Source organism: Saccopteryx bilineata, chromosome 5, assembly GCF_036850765.1.
Source record: "Saccopteryx bilineata isolate mSacBil1 chromosome 5, mSacBil1_pri_phased_curated, whole genome shotgun sequence".
Lineage (NCBI taxonomy): Eukaryota > Metazoa > Chordata > Mammalia > Chiroptera > Emballonuridae > Saccopteryx > Saccopteryx bilineata.
The window spans coordinates 191699430-191720886 of NC_089494.1; the positions used below are offsets into that span (position 1 = coordinate 191699430).

A 21457-nucleotide genomic window follows, 5' to 3' on the forward strand; every position below is an offset into this window, starting at 1 on the left:
TGCATGTTTTAAAATTACTATTCATTGAACTCTATTTTAATTCACAAAGTAAAATAATAACTTACAACAGAAGTAAAACCATGTTCAATTTAATTTGTTTTAGTTACACAGAATTTCACCTCTGTGTAGATGTTTCTAAAACATATATTTACTCACAGAGGTTTCTTTTCTATTATTCTTTCATAACCACAAAAATTTAAATGTATACTTTTTGTTATTAATTCTCAAATTTTCATGAGATAGGCAGTTTCCTACAGTGTTGCTATTAGAAGAAAGCAGTTTTAAATTATATTTAGTATTTCTTTCATTTTGCAAATACTAAGCTGAATAGCATATACCATAGGATGATCGACATTCCTGTGCAGGTGCTTGAGGCTCCACTTTAATGATCAAATGTGTGAGAAGAAGTTCAAAGGTGTAAGGTAAGACCGCTGAGATATTTATAGATAAACCAGGCAGACAGGAAGCATCTCCTAAATTAAGTACATATAAGACATGTCATAAAATATTTCTCCTACGAGACTACATTGTTTGGCTGAAAGCTTGATCCACCATTGGCAATTATCTTCATTTTAAGACATCGTTTTGACATTGATTTTCATGTTGTTAATTAGTGTTTAGTATGTTGACAATAAATATATTTATATAATTATGTTATGTACTAAGTGTACCAAAGCATTTTCTTTTTTGATGTTGGAGAAAAATATTAGGTATTGTAGAAGGTAAAAAATAAGAAGGCCAGATTTCATTGTGAAATTCTGCCGAATAAAGCAAGTCTATATTTTCCATAATAGGCTAAGTTTTTTAAATTTTATTAAATATATTCATCTTCTGAGGAGTATTGAAAATACAAAAAATAAAGTAAATTAGTAAATGCATCTCTAACACTTGCTCAATTTAGGACCTATGGGTATCAAATCTGCAAATTGTGTTTCTGTTCCTGATGGCTATAATAAAAGCTAGATTGAAAATGAGGCTGATTAACATTATATTGTAATCATTAAGAATAGAGTTTGCTTTATTCTAGAATAACAAAAATCTCATCATGCCTCTAAGCTCAAAATTAGCACATATAAATATATATTTCTGAATATAATTAAAATCAAATTTAAAATACACTTGAAATCTCAGATCTATATCCAAATCATATGTATATAGACTTAAGACCATAAAGTTGCTAAAGAAATACCCTAAGCTTATATTTTTGTTTAAATTTCTTTCCATTGGGTATTGAATGATATTTCATAAATATAATCATTATAGCTCTAAATTATACTTATTGGATAAATTCAGCCATAAATTTTTAAACAGTTTCATTAAAGGGCCTTGTAATATATTTTCTTTCAAGACTCACAGTCACTTAAAACTTTAACTTATATTTATAATATGCACTAATTTTATTGAACTCTAAAATTAATTCAAATTATTCCTTCTCACTATACACTGCTCTTTTCCTCCTTAATTGTTTAAAAATAAATAAAGTTTCCATTAGACTATAATCTACAACATACCTTGTGTTTGATACCATAATTCTATGGTCAATAGTACAAACATATTTAATAAATATTTGCTGAAAGTCAATTTTATTATGTAGAAGTGCTAAGAAGCTTTGGAACTTCATAAACCATGCTAAGAATATTGTAATTTATAATGAAAGTATGAAGGTAATGGAAAATACCAAAAAAAGATATAAATGTATCAGTGACCAAAATCAGATCGGTGTGTTAGCACACCGTATGGGTAATATGGATAATAGATCAAAGGAGATCAAACTAAGAGATAAAAATGGAAGCAAGGATATGTAATGAGATAGAGACTAGATCAATCTACTAGCAGCACTTACGAGAACCAGTTGGAAAGAGACCTGCTTTTTTTTGGGAAAATGCTCTGCTAAACTATTTTTGAGGATGGAGTCTGTGCCTTTGAGCCTGACACCTGGGAGTATCCTGTAGGTATGCTTTGTGTGAATTAAAGAAAGGAAGAAGACAAATGGGTCAGAATTTGGAGAAGAATGTGGCTTTGGGAAAGAAAGGAAAGCCCAGAAGACAGAGCAAATGAAATGATTGAATATTCCACATTTTCTCTCAGCTCCCTGCACTTTCAACGGCCATGCTCTTACCTGCACTAAGTAATTATTTCTCATGTCTCCAAAGTCTAAAATGAAGTCAACATTAATAGTGAACATTTTTTGTGTGTCAGATAGAAAAATTTTATGGGGTGGGATAAGGAAATGGGAAACTGAAAGACACCCTAAGTTCAGCATCATGTCTGATGCTTAAAAAACAAAACAAAAACAAAGATGGCACTAATAGTCACTGGAGCCAGAAAAAAAGGGCCTCAAAACACCTATAGGGAAGAGAATTAAAGAAAAAATGATGCTGGCTTAAATAAAGGTTGTAATAAGAATTGTGGTGAGAAGGATGTAAAATCAAAAAAGCTAAAAAGTAGAAGGAATTAAAGACAGCAATACCTGATTTCAAATTTTGTAGTCCGCATGATATTGGTATCATTCACCAAGAGATAATTAAACAATACAATAACAAATTATAAGGCAGAAAGAATAAGGTATATTTTGAACCTATTAAATCTACAGCATATAACTGACAATTTTGGATGAAATTGCTGACTATTTAATATATGATATTATATCTGTACATCATGAGAGAGGCTTAAACCGAAGGTAGAAACTTTGGATTCCATTTCTGAGTAATGATTGAATAATAAGTAATATCACTTATTTTCACACAGTGATAAAAACATAGAACATGAAATAAAAATATAATCAGTAACAGAAATATCTGAAAAGGTAGTATATTTAATATATAAGAATAATGAAGATCACAGTAGGTAGGGCTAGGAAAAATATAAATGCACAAATGCATGAATAGGCACAAAATTGCAAAATATACTATAATCCACATACACAAGTAGATAAATGCTAGTATTGTTAGTACTATGCTGAAGATGATAAATATTTTACTTTTGAAAATAATAAGGCAATTCAAAAAGAAACAAGATTCTGTTAAGGGTAATTGGTCAGAATGGAGGTGATTTCTGCATTCTTTACATTAATGAAATCTAGATAGATACAAAGGCTATGATCAAAAGTCATAGATACAAAGGCTACTATTTCACCCCTTATTTTCCTTAACTAATATTCTTTTTTTGTCTAAGGCACTATTGATTGTAAGACACAAATTTTATATACCTCTTCAGAAGAGAAACAAAATTTGTTAATCTAGAACACAATGCTTAAAAATCTTCATTACAAACACATCAATATCAGATATTAAAATATGAAACATTGTGAATCATTAAATCGTTAAAATATGTTATTTAAAAGAACCAGCTGGTAAAATTGGCAATACCTCTCTTTACATTTTCCTTAGAATATTTTTCATTATTTTCCCCAAATAATATATATATTTGAATAATTTTCTAATCCTTGAGTGCTCTAATTGAGGCAGCAGACCTAAGTTACAATTGGTGCCAATATATCAAAAAATGAGCCCAGATTCTTTAGTGCATCTGAGTGAAGATTAGTTAGCAAACAACATCTCAGAGAAACAACCAAAGAGACGTTTAAGGGTCTCTCAATCATTTTCAAAATTGGACTAATTTACAATGACAAACTGGTTTAACCCATCATTCAAATAATGTTCTTATATATCTTATTACTATTTTAGGATGTTGAGAACAGGTTTTACTTGAGACAAAGTTTTAAAATATTTTAGCCCATGAGATATTTCATATATATCTTTTTCAGAAATCCATGTGAGGCCTAGGCTAGAGAGCCTTTTGACCTCTTACACAAAGTACCCTTCCTGACAGCAAAAGACATCAGAAAATTAGGTAGTTTGGTTAACAACCCATAGCTAGTTTTGTATGCTCTTCAGATTGGGGATGGGATCTACTTGCATGTTTAATCTAGGTACTCAACTTTTGGCTGATAGTGAACAATAAATAATCTCTAATCAGAATTCCTCTTTTACTGTTTGTGTTGCAGTTAAAATGGGTCATCTCAGAGTCTTAAGTGATGTTACCAGCTGTTTCTCCTTCAAATGATTGAGCTGAGAAAAGCTCATTCAGCAGAAGAAAAAAACCTAACTTGTATGGATGATTAAACAACTTGGTATGTGACTGTGACACCTCAGTGATCATGCATTCAGTTGAAAATGTTCTTTCTGTCTCTCTCAATGGGGAGATTCAGACCTAAAACTACCAACCCCAAACAGGTGTCTATCTATACGAACATCATTTTACTATTTCGTTATCTTTACTGGAATAACTTAACTATTCCACTTTATTAGTCATTTCAAGAGTTCCCCAAAGACCCACTAGTTTTTCAGTAAAAAGCATCAACAGATAGCTTATGCCCTAAAAACCACAAAACCCTTCACTTTAAAATCTTCATCTTACTGCTCCCAAGCCTACTCTCCTAAACTATTAAATCATGATCTTTACCCAATCCCAATTAAGCTTCCAAAATGAAAGATCTGCCTTAAACCAAATTCAAATCTCAATAAATCCTAACTTGTCTTTCCCTGTCTAACAAGTGACCAGAGTTCAGTGGAGGTAACTTTTTCTCTTACCTCAGTAAAAAATAAATTGAGCCCAGTCTTATCAAAAGGTTGGGGAGCCAGCATAAGACACTAATATCATGGCATCACTCAAATTTACGAGTTATTCAGACAAAATATGGTTGTATTTAAGTCATCCTAGCAGATCAAATTGTCTCTTTATAAAAACTGTGGTCCTCATAAGAATAAGAGAACCTCAATTCTACTGTAGATTCTTGGAAATTTTGATTAGGATGGACAATCAGAATATAAATAAAACAGGAAACATGCCATTGTAATACCTGATAAAATGATGCTATTAAATTTTTTATAATACAAGGAATAGAAATTCTGTAATTGTTTTTAGTGTGTACAATTATAATTTAATTTATTGTAATACTGTGAAGTGTTCATTATTATTTCTCTCTTTTCTGCCTTAGGCACTGTAGAAAATTATGTTTCATGTCAGCAGTTATTTTTCTTGTTGGTGAACAATTTTAAATACATAAATTTTCTACTTCTACAGAACAAAGACCAGCATTTGCTTTCTTAATTACTTGTTCATTTTGACAGTGACAGCTCATGTTGTTGGCATTATCCAAGCAATTGTATGGAGATGTCACTACATAATTGTGAGAGGCCATGAAATTTTATATTGAGACACATATTTTCTTTCTAATTGCTCCAGAAAAACCATGCTGAATGAAAGTAATCTTTCCCTTTGATTGTATCCTCTGATGAACTTGAGCCACTGACTGCCCTTCCGCACAGCAGAAAAGAGTTTGTAATAGTAGAAAATGCTACCATAGCCAGTTTCAAGCCAGTTCTGTGACTTCATTATAATTGTTATTATTTAATATTGAGTTAGGTCAGAATATGTAAACATTTTTCAACCATAGTTGATTAGGTTTTGAAAACTATTCTACCTGAAAGGCTTCCCTATAGCTAAGCGATCCTCCTGAAGTCTAGCCAAAGTCTGACAGGCAAAAGAGCCAAGAGCCACAGCTACTTTGAAAACCACAAATACAAGTGATTCACTCTGTTGACAATTACATACAAAATAAAATAGTTAATTGCAATTGTGCTTAGGAAATGAAGCTAGTTAATTTCTTATGAACAGGTCTGTCGGCAATACAAAATAACAGCATGTCCTTGATCATGACCTTTAAAACACCGAATATTCATAAAGAGCAGACACAGAACTGGTCTATTTCATACTGTCAAAAATTCTTCCAGCTACGTCCATTCTTCTGTCATTTAAGTACACTATTTGACACAGTGAACTGAATACAGAAAAGAATGTGCCCAGGCAAATGTCATGTTTTGAACAAGGTTAATATTTAAAAAATATTTTAAAAATTCAATATAGAATTAATGAATTAATCAACTAGTCAATTAGTAGTGAACTGGTTAAGCAAAAACAACGAATATACTTCTCACAAAAATTAGGGGATATTTCAAAATGAATATGAAGTTATAAAATATCCCCTAATTTTTGTGAGCAGTATAAACAAAAGCCATTAAAATTTTGAAATATCTACCCTGAAAGTAAATATTACTGACAATTGTACAGTCTTGCATTTAAGGAATAATCATGATTTCTATACCCTATTAGTAAAACATAAATAAATTACTGCTTTTTCAAGGACTACAATTAGCAAACATTTTACAAAACTTTTCTTATTTCCATTCAGTCATTTGCAAGAACTTGGAGGAAGAAATATGAGAAAAAAAATATAAAAATTATATAAAAATTTAACAATGTATTTCAAAATATATTTAAGTTTTTACAATACAAAATCCTTTCAAAATGATCCTTCTGGACAGCTAAAGTTTATGAAGATCTAGAAACTTTTTTCTCTTAACATATTAAAGAGTAAAAATAACAGTTTAGATAGATATACTTCCAAAGTGAATTATACAGTTTACCATCTTATCAGAGTAGGCACAATATAACTTTTTTCTTGATAATGCAGGGCTACAATAATGTTTAAAATGCTATGGAGTAATATATTGCAATACAGTAATTTCATGACCTGCTGATACAGATGGAAATGTCTGTTATTACATTAAATGATCCCACACTGTTGTGCTACTTCATGACTTTAATTACTTTTCAAAGTTTTTTACCTGTTCCTTCTAGGTTAGCAGTCCTTATATATATTTCAGCACATTTGGCATGTCTGTTTGAGCCAAACCTTTCCTGTTCTTCTAAGATGTTATTTCCTCTTCTTCTAAGAATTGTATGTAAAATTATAAGCAGCCAGTGAAAAGAAACTGTCATTTAATGTTAAGATCTGGGTTAATATTAGCTGTGTGAACTTCAATAAATATTTTAACCAAAAAAATTTTTGCTTCCTCCTATGTATTTGGGATATATTGACACCCATTTCAAAGTGTTATTGTTATAATTTAATGAGACAAAAACATATCTGGTATCCCTTGTAAACTATAAAGCAGAATCCAAATGTTTGATAGAATTACTATCAGCATTATCAGGGCAAGATTGCCATCTAATGGCATCCAAGCAGATAACAGGCACTCTACCCCTTTTAAAGTAGAAATGAAAATGCAATAGCCCCAGCTGATCGAAACTTCCGAAAAACAACTAATGCCACAATTGCATCTTAACTATATCTGTTACCCAAAGAGTGTATCACAGTAGAACATTATGCACCTTTATTATAACGGTTTTTTCAAGAAACTAAACATCATCAAGAGCTTTATATAGTGAAACAGTAGGTAGGCATCAAGTAACATCAGTATAATTTAAACCCTAGTTCTGCCACTCAACTAAATTGTAGTTCTATACCAATGAAAATGCTCTTCTGTGTTCCTATCCCTTCATCCATGAAGTGAAAATATAATACATGCACTTTCTAGAGACTTGTTGATAGAATTAAATGAGATCATCTAAAAGCAGTGGTCCCCAACCTTTTTGGGGCCAGGGACCGGTTTAATGTCAGAAAATATTTTCACAGACTGGCTTTCAGGGTGGGATGGATAAATGTATCACGTGACCGGGACAAGCATCAAGAGTGAGTCTTAGACGGATGTAACAGAGGCAATCTGATCATTTTTTAAAAATAAAACATCATTCAGACTTAAATATAGATAAAGTGGAACTAATGTAAGTTATTTATTCTTGCTCTGCGGACCGGTACCAAATGGCCCATGGACAGGCACTGGTCCGCGGCCCGGGGGTTGGGGACCACTGATCTAAAGTACCTACATATTACTGCTTAAAAACAAGCAATAATAGAAACAAGTGCCTAGATCAGTCCTTGGCACAACATAGATGCTTCAGTAAATAAATGGAAGTTAATTTTAGTTTCTTGGATGAAGTCAAAGGCACATATATATAAGCAATGCCAATTACTGAAAAAGTTAATAGAAGAGACAGTTTGAAACAAATATTTCAGTGTAACTATGGTTTTAAAATGTTGTATAAATTAATATTATTAGTCAAAAGAATCATTAAATACTAAGCCTTCAGACTTAGAAAAACTTTGGGTGGGTACAGGTGAGACATCTACTGCCTATAATATTTTATCATTAAAAGTTCAATTTTCTCAAATCTAAAAGTTATTATTTAGCTCATTAAATTGGCATTTAAATAAAAAAATATTATTCTCTTATTATTTTATTTAATGCTATATTGTATAACTTTTAAAATACAGTGTGTCCGTAAAGTCATGGTGCACTTTTGACCTGTCACAGGAAAGCAACAAAAGATGATAGAAATGTGAAATCTGCACCAAATAAAAGGAAAACCCTCCCAGTTTCTGTAGGATGATGTGGCAGCATGTGTGCATGTGCAGATGATGACATAACACCGTGTATACAGTGGAGCAGCCCACGGCCATGCCAGTCGAGATGTGGACAGTACAAAGGAAAATTCAGTGTGTTCTGTGGCTCGCTAAATTCGAATCTGTGACCAAAGTGCAACATGAATATTGGCGCGTTTATAAGGAAGCGCCACCACATAGGAATAACATTACTCGGTGGGATAAGCAGTTGAAGGAAACCGGCAGTTTGGTGGAGAAACCCCGTTCTGGTAGGCCATCAGTCAGTGATGAGTCTGTAGAGGCTATACAGGATAGCTACCTAAGAAGCCCTAAAAAAATCTGTGTATGAGCCCACATTGAACTGCACTGAATAGGTATGAAACTGGGAGAGTTTTCCTTTTATTTGGTGCAGATTTCACATTTCTATCATCTTTTGTTGCTTTCCTGTGACCGGTCAAAAGTGCACCATGACTTTACGGACACACTGTACATGATAGTCACAAAATTAATTGCATGCATTGTGGCATTCTACAGTTAAAATTTGAGAAATGCTATACTTGAAAATGTGGTTGAGATATTCCATTAAAAGTGACTGGAAGAATCACCAAAATTTGCAAGATTGGATTCTTATTAATCCTCAGGTACATCATATTTTATCATGCATATTATAAAAAGTATATTAGCAAAAGTTCTGTTTTGCCTATTTTAAACATTGAATTTATTGGGGTGACATGGGTTATTAAAATTATGTTTCAGGTGTACAATTCTATAATCCACCACCTGTATATTGTACTGTGTGTTCACCTCCCCAAGTCAAGTTTCCTTCCATCTCCATTTATCCCCCCTCTACCCTCTTCTGCCACCTCCTAATGCCCATCCCTCTGCTAATAACCATACTGTTGTCCCTGTCTACGAAGGGTTCTATTTTGTTTTATTTTTTGCTTAATCCCTTCACCTGTTTTACACAGCTCCTCAACCCCCTGCCCCCTAACAGCTGTAAGTCTGTTCTTTATCTCTATGAATCTGTTTCTATTTTGTCTGTTAGTTTACATTGTTCATTAATTTCCACAAGTGAAATTATATGGTTTTTGTCTTTTTTCTGACTGGTTCACTTCACTTAGAATAATATTCTCTAGGTCCATCCATGCAGACGCAAAGAGTAAGATTTCCTTCTTTTTTACAGCCAAGTAGTATTCTATTGTATAAATGTACCGCAGTTCTTTAGTCCATTCATCTATCAATGAACACTTTAAAAATATCATATGCCAGACATGAAACAGAGCTGTCAACTGGACTTTTATTTTTTTTTTTTTTTTTTTTTTTTTTCATTTTTCTGAAGCTGGAAACAGGGAGAGACATGCGCCCGACCGGGATCCACCCGGCACGCCCACCAGGGGCGATGCTCTGCCCATCCTGGGCGTCGCCATATTGCAACCAGAGCCACTCTAGCGCCTGAGGCAGAGGCCACAGAGCCATGCCCAGCGCCCGGGCCATCTTTGCTCCAATGGAGCCTTGGCTGCGGGAGGGGAAGAGAGAGACAGAGAGGAAAGCGCGGCGGAGGGGTGGAGAAGCAAATGGGCGCTTCTCCTATGTGCCCTGGCCGGGAATCGAACCCGGGTCCTCCGCACGTCAACTGGACTTTTATACTTATTATTTCTCACAACAAGTTTTTTAGGTAGACATTTTTGTTGTTCCTTCTGATGAAGAACGAGAAAATGAGAGAGATTAAATAATTTGTACAAATTTACACAGCTTGGTTGTTGGCTGAGTTTTGTCCAGAGTACAGATTTCTAGCTAGTATATTATACTTCCAAATTGTGCTGTCATGTATTTCTTAGCTTTATATAATATTTTAAGATACCTTACACCCATTTTGTATGACCTAGACATACCAAAGTTTTAAAAACCTATAGTTTATTTTTGTAATTTTCTGCATGATGTTGCACTTTCTACATTACCAATCATATTAGCAAAGCCACTAGGGTTGCATCTCTGCTCTGCTGTGATAGAATCCATTAAAAATTAATAACAAAAATTAGCACCTTAATTAATGGAGTTAATGGCACTGGAGTTTCTAACTCACTACAGAATTTTTTCTTACTTGTTCATCATTCTCAAAATAATTTAGCAGCTACCTAATTAACTTCTAATTAATAACATTGGGCCATTACTTCCTTATTTGCATCTAAACATATACCAACAGATACTGCCCTAGGTGTTTTTAGACTAATGTCTATGACAAAGAAATAAAACTAACATTTCAAGAAAATAATAAACTTTTACTGGGCTCCTATTTTATTCTAGGCAACTGTGAAAGGTACTTTACTTATAATTATGTCACTCAGGTAGGATGATATTTTAAATAGATATTATTACTACTGTCATTTTACAAATGAAGAAAGTAAGCTCAGAAAGATTGGATCAATTGCCCAAGGCCACTTAGATTAAGCTGGAATTCTAACTTGGATTTATCTGTCTCCAAAGCAGCTATTCTCTTTTACATTAATTTGTAGTTTCTTTAATTTGCATGGTTCTTTAAAATAAAATTCCCTCTCTGAGAGTTATTATAAGAATTAACTTGAGAAAGCTAAAAAAAAAGAGTTCAACTCATTACAAGCATTTAGTTTTCCCTCTCATCAACTTATATCTTTGTGAAATAATTGTTAAACCTCATATACAACCCACTTATGGGATTAACATAGGAATAAAAAAAGAATTGCAGAAATAGTATTTAAATGAATATGTTCCAAACTGATAACACCAACATGTGTTTCAGCCTTCTTTCCCTTTCTTTAACTCATATAATTAATTACAATGCTTCACTGTCAAATTAGACAGGTATATGTTTCCCAGCAGCTCTGGTCACTATGATGGTTCTACTTACTATGAGCAGCCTAAATAGAAATATCACCTCATTCTAGTTTACTGTGGAAAAGAATAGCTAGAGAGTAAGCATTCCAAAATTCAAACTCAATTCTTATTCTTATTTCTTTACAGAACAGAATGTACTATGTGATGTTTAACTGGCGTTTGGACTACGACTATTTATAGAAAAATTATTTTATTCATTTACACAAAGGTTACATTTTTCAAAGAGGTCATTTTGGAGGACTCATTAGGAAGTAACAGTGCTGAACATAAAATATTCTAATAGGCTTTATGGTATTTATCTTATATCTGAGGACAATGCTTGACAACATGTACTTAATTCTCAACATTGAAATTATTCAAAAAATATGAACTATGAACAAAAAATTGAGGTTTATTTTTGGATTAAGCAAAATCCTTATAAAGCTCTGAGCTTTGGTTACACAGGTGTGTCATCATGTAAAATTGCTTCTAATGAGCATGATGCTACTTGCTTGTACTGAAAGTAGTTATTGAAGAAATAATTCTTGACATCAAATTATTGATGTCTTATGAAGATGTGTACAAAATTATTTTTCAGTTCTTAGTAATAAGAATTTCTTTACTTAGAAGAATGCATTGATTGGTTGGCTGAATGATAACATATAATTTTAATCATATAACTGGTTGGGTTTCCTTCTTCACATATGTTGGTAGAACACTCCAAGAAACATTTCCACTCATTGTGGTAATACTAGTAAACATTCTATAAGTCAACCTTATCTATGATTTTATTTTATTATTCATATCCTTCTTTTATTGTTACCCTATTTTCTTCAAATGATTATTATTTTGCAAAATGTTTCAATAAATAGATAAAAATCTTAAATACAAAAATGTAAAACTACATTAAAAATTAAGCAAAAATATATTGCCGGTATTTTTCTTTGACAAATTATAGACTGCATAACATATTTCTCTACAAATAAATACTTCAGGTGACTTATTTGGATCTTAGATATATTAAATTTTGTTAGTACTGTTTTTTTATTCAAAACACTGTTGAGGTATATCTAACCAACATCACTGCTAACATCTTCCATTCTCATTTGTGACAAAAACATCACCCTTGCAACACAAACAAGAGAGTAAAGAGAGATATAGATAATTGAGTAGAGTCAGTAATAAATTTTTTTATTTATCAAATCAGGCATCCCCAAACTATGGCCCACGGGCCGCATGCAGCCCCCTGAGGCCATTTATCCAGCCCCCCTCCGCACTTCCGGAAGGGGCACCTCTTTCATTGGTGGTCAGTGAGAGGAGCACTGTATGTGGCAGCCCTCCAACGGTCTGAGGGACACTGAACTGGCCCCCTGTGTAAAAAGTTTGGGGACCCCGGCATGATCATATCTCATATTTTTAATTAAAAATAACTATTTGGCCATATATGTATTATAAATGATTTATTAAATAAAGATACAATAAATATAATATTTTACTGCAAAGAAAATAAAATGTCTGGTTTTAAACAAATTTATAATCCTGCATTTGAAACATGATGCATATTATTATTCATAAATAAAATTATTCAGAAGAGTAATTTGAGCATTAATGCAAGAAAATATAATAAAAGACATCTGGGAGGCTTATCCAAAGGCTATTAAATTTAAAAGCTTGGCTTTTAGGCTAGAATTTACAATGATAAAAATCAGATAATGTGAAGATCAGAGTAAATTATTTAGAACAGTTGCTTTATTTTTTCTCTCAAGGCAAGTTTTCTGGTGGGAATTTGCTTTGAGTTCATATGCCTTCCTTTCTCCTTTGTTGTTTGAATTAAGAAATTAATAATATCCACTTACAGCATTATAAAACAGATATTTTATTTGCACTATTGTTTGCACTACCTCTCCATTTACAGAGGAATTGTTAATGTAGGACTCTGCAGATACATTTCTATTCTTAGAGGATCCCTGGAGCTATATTCAAATTGTCCCTTCTTACTAAAACACACATTTTTAAAAGCCTAACTGTCAACTTACAATTCTCTTTTAAATAAAAGTACAGATAGAAAAGAATGAAATAAAAACATATTGGAGATACCCAAAATAATTATGACTATAAAAATTAATAGTCACATTTACCAAAGTAGGTGCAATCATAAACACAAAATTTGACAAAATGATGAAACATGCAGATACCTATCCAAATGTTTAAGTATCTGAGCGTTTCTATGACACAGACCTGGAACCACACAACTCAAACTGGCTTTTGCTCTTTTGTTTGTGGAGTTCTGATATTTTACTTGTCTGGTTGACATACTTCAGCTCATGTTGCTCATAATATAGGTAACATATATATTATGTACACTATTGTACTTCAGAATGTCTCTTTCCATGTTAAATCACTCAATATACACAGTATCTAATACAAACATTTTGAAAAATGCAAGGCAATAATATATATATATATATATTAGTGAGGGAGGGGAAGAGACAGACAGACAGACAGACACACACACACACACACACACACATACACAGGAAGGGAGAGAGATGAGAAGCATCAACTTGTTGCAGCACCGTAGTTGTTCATTGATTGTTTTCTCATATGTGCCTTGATGGGGGGGGGGGGGTTTCAGCTGAGCGAGTAACCACTTGCTGAAGCCTTAGGCTCAAGCCAGCGACCTCTGGGCTCAAACCAGCAACCTTTGGCCTCAAGCCAGCTAGCCTGTGCTAAAGCTGGTGAGCCTGTGCTCAAGCCAGTGACCCTTGGGTTACAAACCTGGATCCTCAACATTCCAGGTCAACACTCTATCCAGTGTGCCACTGCCTGGTCAGCACAAGTCAATTTTTTAATTAGAGATTTTTAAACTGTTCATTAAAATAATTTTTTTAATTAAAGGTGTTTTTCTATAAAGAAAAATATTAAATTTTACTAAGTTTTGCTTTTAAAATCTATCTACCTATCTATCTACTTATCTATTTATCTGTCTATCTCCAAAGATGTCTGGCTATATTTTTTTGTTGTTGTTCAATTTATTGGGGGTGATATTGGTTCAAAAAACTATACAGGTTTCAAGTGCACAACTCAATACAACATAATCTACACATTGCACTCTGCTTTCAGTGCCCAAGCGAAGACCCTTTCCATTCCCCATTCTGCCTACATCCACCCAGCCCCACACCCCTTTCCCTCTGGCTATCACCACACTCTTGTCTGTGTCTGTGTGTTACAAATATGTGATTTTTCAGTCAATTCCTTCTCCTTCTTTCATCCAGTCCCCCAGCACTCCTCCCCTCTGACAGCTGTCAGTCTGTTTTACCTATCAATGCCTCTGTTTCTATTTTGTTTGTCATTTTATTTTGTACATTAGATTTCACATGTAAGTGAGATCATATGGTATTTGTTCTTGGCTGGCTTGTTTCACTTAGCATAAAAATCTATAAGTCCATTAATGGTGTCACAAAAGGTAAGATTTCTTTCCTTTTTAAAATAGTTCAGTAATATTTCTTTGTATAAATGTACCACAGCTTTATTTATCCACTCACTTACTGATGGGCACTTGGGCTGTGTCAGATCTTGGCTACTGTAACACTGTAATGAAAGTAGGGGTGCTTATACTTTTTCAAATTAGTGTTTCAGGTTTATTAGGATATATTCCCATAAGCAGGATCACTGGGTCATAAAAAGTTCCATTTTTATTTTTTTGAGGTAACTACATACTGCTTCCTCAGTGGCTGCACCAATCTGCATCCCACCAACAGTGTACAAGCTTTTCGTTTTCTGCACATCCTGAACAGCACTTATCATTTATTGATTTATTGATTATAGCACTTCTGACAGGTGTCAGGTGGTATCCCATTGTGGTTTTAAGTTGTTTCTCTGATGATTAGTGACATTGAACATCTTTTCATTTCTCTATTGGCCATCATTATGTGCTCTTTGGAGAAGTGTCTATTCAGGTCTTTTGCCCATTTTTTAACTGGGTTATCTTTCTGGTGTTGAATTATATAAGTTCTTTATATATTTTAGAAATTAACCCCTTAGCACATATATCATTGGCAAATATGTATGTTCACCCATTGAGCAGGTTCACTTTTCATTTTGTTGATGGATTATTTTGCTGTGGAAAGGCATTTTAGTTTGATGTAGTGCCATTTGTTTATTTTTTTCTTTGTTATCCTTGCCTAAGGAGAGATATCAGAAAAAATATTACTACAAGAGATGTCTGAGATTTTACTGCCTATATAATCTTCTCGGATTCTTATGCTTTTGCAGCTTACATTTAAGTCTTTTATCTACTTTGAGTTTATTCTTCTGTATGATGTAAGAAGGTGGTTTAGTTTCTTTCTCTTTCTTTTTCTTTCTCTCTCTCTCTTTCCCTCCCTCTTTTTTCTTTCTTTGTCTTTCTTTCTTTCTTTCTTTCTTCCTTTCTTTTTCTCTCTTTCTTTCTTTCTTTCTTTCTTTCTTTCTTTCTTTCTTTCTTTCTTTCTTTCTCTCTCTTCCTTCCTTCCTTCCTTCCTTCCTTCCTTCCTTCCTTCCTTCCTTCCTTCCTTCCTTCCTTCCTTCCTTTCCCTCTCCAATTTTCCCAATACCATTTTTGGAATAGAATGTCTTCATTTTATGTCCATGCCAAACATTAACTGACCATAAAGGTGTGGGTTATTGCTGGGCCCTCTGTTCTGTTCCATTGACTTATGCTCTTGTTCTTATGCCAGTACCAAGCTGTTTTTTTATTACAATGGCCTTGCAGTATAGTTCAATATCAGGTTTCATGATACCTCCAACTTTGGTCTTCTTTCTCAAGATTTCTGAGGTAATTCAGGGTTTTTGTGGTTCCATATAAATTTTGGAAATTATATTCTAGATCTGTGAAATACTGCATTGGTATTTTAATGTGAATTGCACTGAATTTATAGGTTGCTTTGGGTAGTATAAATATTTTAATTATGTTAATTTGGCTATCTTTTAAATAAAAATTATATACATTTATAGATAACAACTGAGTATTTCCAATGTGCAAATTACTGTAGTAGAAAGCACAGCAGAGTTTCTACACTTTCTACACATGGTTATTTCTCTAGTCTTTGCAAATCTGACCATCATGTTATAGCTCATTGTCTGTATGCATTGTTCTATTATTGGATTTCCTAAACTGGCTAAACTGAAAATGCTCCTGCATATGGAGCAAAAGCATTTACTGTATTTTGTCATGAGTACAATCTTTAAAGTTAAGGTATTATTAAAGTGTATTTAGCAAACATTTTAAGGTCAATTAAAAAAAATTTTAAAGGGGGTAGTCATATCCTGGAATTCCTACGGGTCTACCATATCATGCTTTTTACTTAAAAAAATTACATTTCTTTTGAATGCTGATGAACAGGAGACACCAAATCTTTTTAGCCTGCAAACTACTACCTTCTTTATTAGATCCAGCTAATAACACTGTTTTGTCTTTTTCCAAATATCTCCAGATATATGGAAAAGATTTATATAGGTGGATGGGTATTCTCAAATCCCTCAGCGAGATCTTCTGAGCATGGCTTTTAAGATACCTAGAGGCAGAAAAAGATACCAATAGAGATCAGGGGAACTACCAGCTTTTAGGATACACCTTTAAAGGCTCCAACACCCCAAAGGGGTCTCATAGGATGCCATCTGGGTCCTGCTTCAATAGTGGAAAGGAAGGTCATTGAGCTAAAGCCTGCCAGGCTTACATGCCTCTGCTGTGAGGAAACAGGGACACTGGAAGGTAGGCTTCCCCCTTGCTCCTCTAAGGGAGGGTTCAGTCTCTTCCAGCCCTGTTCCAGCCACCTATGACCTAACCTTGCCCAGAAAGCTGGGGTTTGCCACTGAAGGCTGAAGGTGCCCAGGGCCGTCGGCCCCATCTATGACACTGTGGACGAGCCTAGGGTATTTCTTCCAAGAAGCAGGTAAACTGATCTCAATGCACAAGGGCCACTTAACTATGTTTTGCCTGAATAGTTAGGTTTTTTATTCTTCCCTCAAAGATCTCTGTTGTGGGTGTTGATAGTCCTATTTTCTGCTGCTTTGCTTAATATATAGTGTTTCCTTTGTCCCTTCTAACTCAATGCCCCACTCATATTTCAGGCTGGGACCTACTCCTAATTTAGAGCCCTCTTTCCCCCTTTTGCCAACTTCTATTATGAATCTACCATTGCCACCCAGCTTAGTGTATCCCAAGGTTCTCTTTACCATGCCACAGTCGCAGAGCTCCAGGGAAAAGCAATCTGCTCTCATCTCTCCAGGCAGAGGAGAACAGAAGCTCCATATCCATGCATGCTGCAAATAGCTTTTTCCAGTCTACCTGAATCATTACCAGCTAGAAGCAGTGGTCATTGGGACTTGGACATGAGCTGCAAAGTATAGAATGGTGACAACAATTCCAGTGCCATGCGGACTTTTCCTGGATGTGGACTTTTCCTGGACTTCTGCTCCTTGGGACAGCTCCTAACAGACTGAACTGTGGTTGGGTTGCATTTTTCAGGGATTTGGCATGGTGATGGGGCCAACTTGGACTTGGTGAACATGTTAAGGACACTACTCTTTTATGGATTCTTGCTGTATTGGCCAAGAGTTTGCTTAAAGGCTTTTAATCACTGTAAAAAAAAAATAGAAGACTGGATAAAGAATGGGGTACATATACACCATGGTATACTATTCAGCTAGAAGAAATGATGACATCGGATTACTTACAGCAGAATGGTGGAATCTTGATAACATTATGCGGAGTGAAATAAGTGAATCAGAAAAAAACAAGAACTGCAGAATTCCATACATTGGTGGGACATAAAAGCGAGACTAAGAGACATGGACAGGAGTGTGGTGGTTACAGGGAGGTGGGGGGAGGGAATGAGGGAGAGGGGGAGGGGGAGGGGTACAAAGAAAACTGGATAGAGGGTGATGGAGGGCGATCTCTCTTTGGGGGATGGGTATGCAACAGAACTAAATGACAAGATAACCTGGAAATGTTCTCTTTGAATATATGTACCCTGATTTATTGATGTCACCCCATTAAAATAAAAATTTATTTAAAAAAATTATAATTGTATGTTAAACTAAATAAAATTTACAAATGCCACACATGATAATTACTACAATATTTGATTTAATAGTTTTAATACAAAAACACTTCTGTGGTATTTTTTAAATTAACCTTGGTTATTATATTACATAAGTCATCTTGTCCTCATTAAAAACTCCAATGAATTTTTGCTTTAATAAAACTCTATAGCAAAAAATAAATGTCTTGTCCTAAGAAAGCTTTTTAAAACCTTTTAATGACTTACAGTAACTTAAATTGTAGAATTTAATGGTATCATTATCTCAGTTTTGAGACTTTTAAAAATAACTTTAATTTTTTTTAATTTATTAATTTTAGATGACAGAGGAAGGGAGAGAAAGAGAGAGAAACATATATTTTGTCATTCTACTTATTTATGTATGCATTGGTGATTCTCTTATATGCCCTAAGTGAGAACAGAATGCAACCTTGGTGCATTGGGACAACACTCTAACCCAGCATTTTTCAACCATCTGCATTTAATGACATACATAAATTCACTACTAAGATTCTGTGGCACACAAACAATATCTTACATGTTTTGCTGATCTGATAAAAAAAAATAGGTAAAATTTTGATAATTCAAACCAAACAGCTATTCATGTGTTGGCTGTTGTCATTTTTTGCCAGTCTAAGGAAAAAGAAGTCATTGCCCCTGACTAAATAGTCAGGTATTGTATATTTAAAAAGTGCTTGCAGCATACCAGTGTGCTGAGGCACACTGGCTGAAAATCACTCCTCTAACTATTGAAGTATGTATTTATAAAAGAAAAATTAAAAGATGTTCATTCTTTGTCCTTGCTTCGACAACACGTATAATAAAAATGGTCACTTTTTGTTCCCTATCAAATAGTTGAGCTAAGTCTTTATATATTCTTTAAAGATTTTATTTATTCATCTGGGGAGGGGAGTAAAAGAGAGAGAGAGAGAGAAGGGTGGAGGAGCAGGAAGCATCAATTCCCATATATGCTTTGACCAGACAAGCCCAGGGTTTTGAGCTGGTGACTTCAGCATTCCAAGTCAATGTTTTATCCACTGCACCACCATAGGAAAGGCAAGTCTTTATATTTTTAAGTAATTTTTTGCTATTTATTATGGATGCCTACCAACACAACTGAGTAAGCTAAATTATCTTTAATAATTATTATTTGATTTTATTTTTATTATGAAAATCTTTTAAAATACATAAAATAGAAAATATATTATAACTAATCAATAAACCTTTTACTACATGCATACTCAGTAATGGTAACTTTCAACAGTTTTCCAACTTTGCTTCATCTATTTCTACCTCCACATTTGTAGGTAAAACAAATGTTAGATATATTATTTAAACTATGTATCTTTTTTTAGAGCTTTCCTTATAAAACAAAAACAATGATATTCCATCCCCCACATAAATAACTGTAATAATTCAGTTATTTATCAAATTTATCTGAAATATTTTTACAGTGATTTTGTTTTTCATAGGTATGCCAACAACATCACATTCCATTTACCACTTTTAAACTATGATATAACACCTATTCTCTTTGTATAGTGCCATTTGTTTGTTGAAGAGACCAGACCAATTATGCTGCAGAATTCCCTGTGTCCTACATTTGGTTGCTAATGATTTCACCATGCCATTTAATATTCCCTCTCCCCTCAACACAGTAATTCCTATCAAATCTCATGTTTTCATCAAGAGACTAAAGGAGACTCAGGTACTTGTGAGCAAAAGTGGTGAGACTATGTACTTCTCTAGGCATTAAGAGAGACAAAATATCTAGTTGTTACATTTTTAGTGACATTAAGATTGATCAGTGGGTTTAGGTATTGCCAATTTAATCCATTATTGCAAAATTTGCCAACATCAAAACATTTCTACAATCTTGCTACAACACATTCAAAAACTTCTATTTTGCTGCTTACAAATCTTAGGGGATATTTCAAAATGAATATGAAGCTATAAAATATCCCAATTTCTATGAGCAGTATATTTCTTGTAATGACTGATTACTGTAACACTGTATATTCAACATGTCTTGTTTCCAATATTTTTATTACACATATTTTGTTATGAGTAGTTATTTTTTATATTATTTTATATATCTCTACTAATTTAAGATTAACTTCATGAATAGTTTTGCTATAGATTGACAAATACCCCTCCAAATGTTGTACATTCTCACCATGTGTAACTCTTTTATGATAAACATGAATGTCAGAATTATATAAGGTATTTGCATAAAAGTGAGAAATATATATATATATATATATATATATATATATATATATATATTTAAATCTTTCAAATCAACTTCAGGAAAATGTCTCAAGAAACAGTTACTCTGTTTGTATTCAACTTAAAAAATTAATTAGCTTTTGTTGATATTAACCTAAAATAAAGTATAAAAAATATAAATATTGTGTTTGCCTTCTTTTGATAATTGTTACTATGACATTATCAAAAATACTAAACTACTGCATGAAAAAAATTCATCACAAAATAGAACTAGAAATTAAGTCTAAATCTTTATATTTAAAAATATGGACACTAAAATCCAAGAGGTTGATTTTCTTAAATGTATGTAGTAGGACCGAAAATTTATCTGCTCCAAATTAATTTTATTTTTACTTTGACTTGAAAATGACTATGTTGAAGGTGTTATTTACAATAATAAATGTAAATAAAGCTTGTCTTTGTAATAAGTATCTAAATTTGAATGAACAATTTACTTCTCTAACAGTTTTAATTTTGGCATTTGGAAACATGACATTGTATGTTTTAATATATGCATTTAAATTATTACAAATATAATGGGCTTCCTTATTAATCCATTCAACAAAAATTTACTTATACTATAATTCTTTGTATGTATGTATGTATTTATGAGCATGTATTTGTGGTTGCTATTGGTAATTATTAAGTTTTTGGTCAATTTTATTACATCAACATGAATCCTCACAGTTACTATGAAAGTGACTAAGATTTGAAATGGTAATTCTTGATTCTGAAACTTTCCATTTGGTTATATAAAATAAATTTAAAAATTGGGTTTTTAATTATTATTTTCTTCCATATATATTAACTATTTCATTAAGTGTTTACTTAGGATTTCATTCTTTGTGTGTGTGTGTATGACAGAGAGAGACAGAGAGAGGCACAGATAGGGACAGACAGAGAGAAAGGGAGA

At 33.2% G+C, this 21457-nt stretch overlaps 1 protein-coding gene across 3 annotated transcripts in view; it reads right to left on the bottom strand.

Annotated features, from left to right (window-relative positions):
- CCSER1 (coiled-coil serine rich protein 1) overlaps nt 1-21457 on the bottom strand; it is a 1472832-nt gene that overhangs the window by 1171946 nt on the left and 279429 nt on the right. The window lies entirely within an intron of this gene.